The sequence below is a fragment of the Electrophorus electricus genome, chromosome 13 (assembly GCF_041902795.1).
Source record: "Electrophorus electricus isolate QZ-2024a chromosome 13, ASM4190279v1, whole genome shotgun sequence".
NCBI classification, from domain to species: domain Eukaryota; kingdom Metazoa; phylum Chordata; class Actinopteri; order Gymnotiformes; family Gymnotidae; genus Electrophorus; species Electrophorus electricus.
Window position 1 is genome coordinate 4876245 of NC_137509.1, and position 6256 is coordinate 4882500.

At 49.6% G+C, this 6256-nt stretch overlaps 1 long non-coding RNA gene across 1 annotated transcript in view; it reads left to right on the top strand.

Annotated features, from left to right (window-relative positions):
* Window positions 1–6256, top strand: part of LOC145643568 (uncharacterized) — a 39192-nt gene continuing 32936 nt past the window's right edge. Inside the window, exon 1 of the long non-coding RNA XR_014116035.1 lies at window positions 1–193. This is a non-coding gene — a long non-coding RNA (uncharacterized LOC145643568). The remainder of the gene's footprint in view (window positions 194–6256) is intronic.

The following is a 6256-nucleotide window of genomic DNA, read 5'->3' on the forward strand; positions in this document are numbered from 1 at the left end:
TTGACCAGCGTTCTCTGGGACAGGCAGCTGTGTTCAGCAACCAGTTGAGCGGGACAGTAAGGCAGTGTTTGGGGGAGGAGAAAGAAGCCAGTGTGCGGGAGCGTGGCTGGGAGTGTTGTTGGGAGCGTCGTTGGGAACGTCGTCGGGAACATCGTCGGGAGTGTCCTGGAGCCTTCCTGGTCTGCTGAGCTAGGTGAGCTCTTTATTCCACATCAGTGGAGACCATGGGAAAGCATGCATGCCTATTAATCACAGTTAATGGACTGGAACGTGTGCAGAGGTTGCCCTCTGAAACACATGCGCACACACACACACACACACACACACACGGCAGTAGGGTTGTGCACTCATGCCCATTCTTTGGCATGAACAGGCAACATATTGACAGAAACCAAAATGCCTGCCTGTGTTTCACCATGTCCTCCACACCACTGGCACGCGTACCCCACAGTAGGTCCAGGTAAAAGACCTACAGGTACATAACTGCCTGATCTACGCTCAGGTTTCCACTCGGAGACAAAATCTTTGACTCCATGGGCTTGACCCTGAAGAAATGGTCAAGGAAAAGTATACGGAAAAGTCAATGCGTTAAGTAAGGATGCCGGGAGCTTGTGCATTCCTTTAAGAGACATCCAGACTTTTATGTGAGTGTCTGCTGGCAAGGCAAACAAAAAGGGTTTCTGGACTTCACCTCATAGCAGAAATGAAACAGGCATTATTATTCAGAAACAAATATTGTAAATAAATATCATTTGCCTTTTTCACATCTGCATATGTCTGCTAGTAAGATTTTCTTATGTGTGTGTGTGTGTGTGTGTGTGTGTGTGATGACAGAACTAGGGCCCACACATCAGGCCCTGTCTTAGCTAACCATCTATTCTGAGTGAACGCAGGCAGCTGGGATCACTGCTATTCCCACAACCCCCCGCTCAGAAGAGAAGCACAGGGTGAACCGCACCCGCTTAAAATGGTCCTCCATACTGTGCTGACGGATGAGAGAGAGAGAGTGGGAGAGTGGGAGAGAGGGAGACACAGGGAGGGAGGGAGGCCGAGAGATTAAAGGAGCGAGAGAGGGAGAGAGATTAACGAAGAGAGAGAGGGAGAGCTGTCAGCGACGGCCGAGACTTTTAGGACAGAGAGCGCTCGTGCACTGCTGCGACTCACTGCCTCTGCCACCACCGTTGCTTAGCAACCCACACACGGCAGCCATCTCTGCTCAGAGCGTCCATGCCGGACACGAGAGGACAGCGAGGCCTGCGATGACAACCACGTCCCCCCGAGGAGCTTGGTGGTAGTGGCGTGTCAGAAGCAGGCTGACAGCACTGGCCCACCGTCGGCCCCTCGCATGGGGTCAAAAGGGTAGAACGTAAATCATTTTGCAGTGAGGCGCAATGCGAGGTCATGGAGCCTTCGGAAAATAGAATTAAGTATGATATAATGTCCCCCATAAAGTCAGCATCAGCAACATAAGTATAAGCAGATGGCTGGAGCGATTCACCAGGAGAAGAGGAAAAGAGGTTGTCCTGTCAACACGGCACTTCCCTTGTCTTCCATATAAAAGAGTCATGTGATGGTGATGAATGACTCTGTCGTTTGGCCGGGCGGCGTGGCGCTCCGCCGCGATGATGGGAGTTCCACGCGACTCGGGGACAGCTGCCGCGGCCGCATGTGTCCCGGGGAGCGTGAGGCATCCCCCGCGTGTCGGGGACAGTCCCACCAGCCCCGGCATGCCGGCCTCGCGGCCCCAGCAGGTGATAGGAGCGTGGGGCGGGGCGGGGCAGGGCGGGGCGGAGGGAGGGAGGGGGGTAGACGGGTAGCCTGCAGAACGGAGCGGGGCTGTGGGTCAAAGTGCAGGGTTGGCGAGACACACCCGTCCCGCGCGACTGGCTGGCCCACAGCCTCGGCCTTGGCACAGAGGAATGGAATTATGGGACAGTAAATCAGAGGACGGGATCTCTTTTCTCGGCACCCTGCAGGGCGAGGAGAGGGGATCTGGGAGGGAGGCGTCACGTCTATTTTTTTGTGATGCGTTCCGCGATGTGGGACACCGTGTTTTGATTGTAGTTCGAAGCTGGTTGTGAAAAGAAGTGGAAGAATGTGAGCTTGTATTGTATGAGAACTGACACTAGAGTTCTCTTTTTTTTCTGCCACACACACACACACACACACACACACACACACAGGGATGGATGTCATAGTCAGGTTTCACAGAGAGACAAGTGTTTTTGAAACAGTTATGCATTGTGTGTGTGTGGGGTGTGTGTGTGTGTGTGTGTGTGTGTGTGTGTGTTTGTGAATAGGGTGAGCAGATGAGAGTGAGAATGTATGAAAACTAAAAGTACTAAGCTGTTGGTTGTTTGGTAAGCCTGTCTGTCTGTCTGTCTGTCTGAAACCTGAAGCAGAAATAAGCATCACATACAGAAGTAACAGTTGACATATTAAGTGAGTATTTATATATATATATAAAACATATTCTGGAATTCTGATTTTTGCCAAATATATGTGTATTTACTAGTTTGATGCTGAAGGGGCAACTATCACTGCTATGCCAGCTTTATCTTCCATTTACAGCACTTATCTGACACTTTTATCCAAAGCAACTTACACTCATGGCTGAATACAACTTTGAATATTTGAGGGTTATGGGCCTTGCTTAGGCGCCCAACAGTGGCAACTTGGCAGTGGTAGGACCTTCTGGTTACAAGGCGAATACCATGACCACAATATCTTCTTCTTCCAGTTTTTGCTCAAACAGATGCTAAGCATGTGAAATTGGTCATGGATGTGGGAGAGAGATATTGTAGGACATATATAGAGAACCCGTGAGAGATACCAACGGAGATAGATGTGGCTGATAGGTAGTGATACTGTGAGAGATGTATAGAGATACCGTGGGAGATAAACAGAGATACTCTGGGAGATACAGACACAGGTCATCCACAAATTAAGAACTTTGTTTGCTTTTGCCTGGGTCAACTCGAACTTAATGAACAAAGTAAAAAATGCTAACTATGCCACCAGGCTCACGGGCGTTTCCTCTCGCGCTCCGTGCGCTGGGGGCATCCCCAGGGATTGGACAGGCCTAATCAGAGTCAGAGTGAAAGAGTTAACCTCTCCGCCCTGGTCTGCTCCAGTTGTGCCCCCAGCCTGCAGGAGCGGGCCAGAGACGGCACCCCTGCCTGTGCGCCTCTCATGTCTTACCGAAAAAATCCCTCCAGGCCTGGAACGTCTTGGGTGTTCCAAGGCAAGAGCGCCACAGGCGCGCGGGTCTCGGGAATATTTGACAGTTTCCCAGCGAGAGTGTGGCTACAGAGAGGGGCTTGGCCGGATCGAGGGAAAGAACGAGAATACAGAGACCGAGAGAGGGAAGCTGGCATGCATTCTCCCGCTCCATATAGGTCACTGAAAATATGTATGTCATATTCTCTGTGCTGTATACCAAGTGGCTCCGTTTGTGAGTTTGGACTGCAAATGTTTGAAATCTTTCCTGCTTAAAATGGCCTGCTAACAGGTACTATGGGAAAGGTGGATCCGGAGGCAGAGAGGATGCAGATGCAGTGTGTAAGAAAAAGGACCCTGGCTTAGTGCATTGCTCAGTATAATAGCTCCCCCCTTCTCTCTCTCTCTCTCTCTCTGTCTCTCTCTCTCTCTTTCTCTCTCCCTCTCTCTCCCTCTCTCTCTCTCTCTCTCTCCCTCTCTCCCTCCCTGTGGGGAGAGGTAATGAACCTTAAGTGAGACCGGTGTCTGGTAATGTAATATACACAGCGCCCGTGTCGGGTCTGGATCCAATAATGTGTCATTTGGTCCGTCTGGAACAGATTGGCCCACCGTGATAGGGCTGAACTCTTGCCCGGGTGAGAAGCTCTCGGCACCCCCCATCTCTGCCGGCCTGATCCCTAGCGGGCCGGCACCCTGCTCCCGAACTCCCTGGCCCCTAACCCCGACCTTAGCGGCCCATCAGAGGTTAGCGCCGGCGGTTTAGCCGTAGGCCTCATCGTGAACTGCCTCGGGCCGTGCTGAGGTGCCTTCCTCCGTGTCTGGGCTGAATTTGGCAGGCCGTTGTTCAGCGCAGACAACCGCTGTCGACAGGTGCGTGGCCTTTTCCTCATGAAAACCAGACCTGTTCAAGATGAGGAATAATAGCCACACTTCTGCCACACGGTTACTGTCTCCATCTTTTTGAAACGGTACGTCAAGAAAGGATTTGCACCGTTATCCTCAGCTAACGCTGTTTCTGGAAGAAATGTGGTGCTTGTTTAAATGCGTTTGGGATTTTCTTCTCAGGTCAGGTTTTTCTTTGGGTTAACTATGAGCTCTATAAAACTGTTTTCTCTCAGATAAGTCACTTCTTGGGTAGGTCCAACTACTCCGAGTTTAGGAGCCCACCGGCTGTTCGATCTTACGAGCCACGTCAGTCCTCATCTCCTCCCAAATGTTTCAGCAGGCCTCTTGATCGCCGCGCGGCGGGTTCGTCTGCTCGCGCCGCCCGCGGGGCAGGAGATGTGCTGCCGCTCTGGCCGTGTGTAAAGGTCCTGGCCTTCTGCGAATGCGGACATCGTGGTTCCAATTTATTGTGGTTTGTTTTTTTGTGTTTTTTCCACGGGTCACTTTTTCATTGTGCTCTGAGGAGACCTCCTGAGGGTCTGAGAGGTATGAATGCTGCCACACTGGATATGCTCCCGCACTGACTGAACGAGCGCTATAAAAGCATGATGTAATAGACCTCGTAATTACTGCTTATGAATGTTTCAATGTAAGGTGTATTACCTACAAATTGCAGTTTAGCGATACAATTTAGTTATGCGTTACATGACTATTGTTAAAAAACATGGCAGGTATTACAAAGCTTCTCCTAAAACTCCGCCATGATTTGATCTTTATTTCTCTCTTGCTCTCTCTCTCTCTCTCTCTCTCTCTCTCTCTCTCACTCTATGTGTGTGTGTGTGTGTGTGTCTGTGTGTGTGTGTGTGTGTGTGTGTGTGTACAAAACACACACGTTTTGTAACAGTTTAGATGGAAGTGTCACTGTAATTTGGGCTACAGCTGAATGAACGTGCAGAAACAACACTATGTGGCAGAAAGTGAGAAACATATATTGGAGAAAAAACACCTTTAATAAGACAGACAGATTTAACTGGGCACCTGTAAACAGACAGATTTAACTGGGCACCTTTAAACAGATAGCAACTTTAAAAACTCAAAACAAAAAAGCAACATTAAGGTCCCAAGCAACAAGGAGAGCCCCCCAAAACCTAGGAGTGGCAGTTCATGAGATATTTCCAGAGGACTGGAAATACAGAGCCCATAAGAGAGGCCCCATGGCCCTTGGCTCACCCACCCAGGCACAGTAGTAGGGCAGCCTCACCCATGAAGGGCTGTGTGGAGTGGGACTTTGCCTCCCCCCAGAGCCCAAGACCCCTGGAGCCCCTGATTTAAGAGCCTTAATAAACATGATATAGTGCATGGACAGGAATGTAACCCTTTCCACCAGCACACACAAAAGTGTGTGTGTGTGTGTGTGTGTGTGTGTGTGTGTGTGTGTGTGTGTGTGTGTGTGTGTGTGTGTGTGTGTGTGTGTGTGTGTGCGTGTGTGTGTTAAAGCTTGGTGGGTCAGATGACCAACTATAGGATTATTTCACCTAAAAAAGAAACAAAAATGTTTTTAATTAGGGATAGTTATATTTCTAGAAAGAAGACTTTTATTTTGTACGTCGTAATATCTCCTGGTCAGTATGGGGTAAAAAAAGGTGACCTCTTATCTGGTCACCTGGCATTCCTGTCTCTGCCAAGCCCCTACCACTGCTGTCTCCTTGCTGGGAGTGCTCAGTATCGCCCCCTGGACACATGTCCTGGTACACTGCCACTATACATTCCTAAATGGTGAAGATGGACGTTTAAAATGCAACCCTTTTAACTACTTTCCTTGCACATGCGCACTCGTCCATACGAGTCTGTGTGAATGAAATCTTTTCAGCAGAACTGGTTTGTGGGCTTTTCTCAGTTTACAACATTTCACATTCTGTTTTTGTTCTCTGCTTTGTCTGTAAACTCCTCTGCAAAACTATGCGACCTCCCTCTGAAATGCGCTGAAGTCTTAATAAAGTTCAAATCACCGGGCTCCATCAGACATCCAGTATTACGTCGTCCTTGAGTTTTGGGTAGTCTGGCACGGTCTAAATCCCAAGGACGCAGGAAGCCTGGGTGTTGTTAGCCTGCGTGTACGGTGGGTTCTGCTATATGATAGGGATTGTGGTAA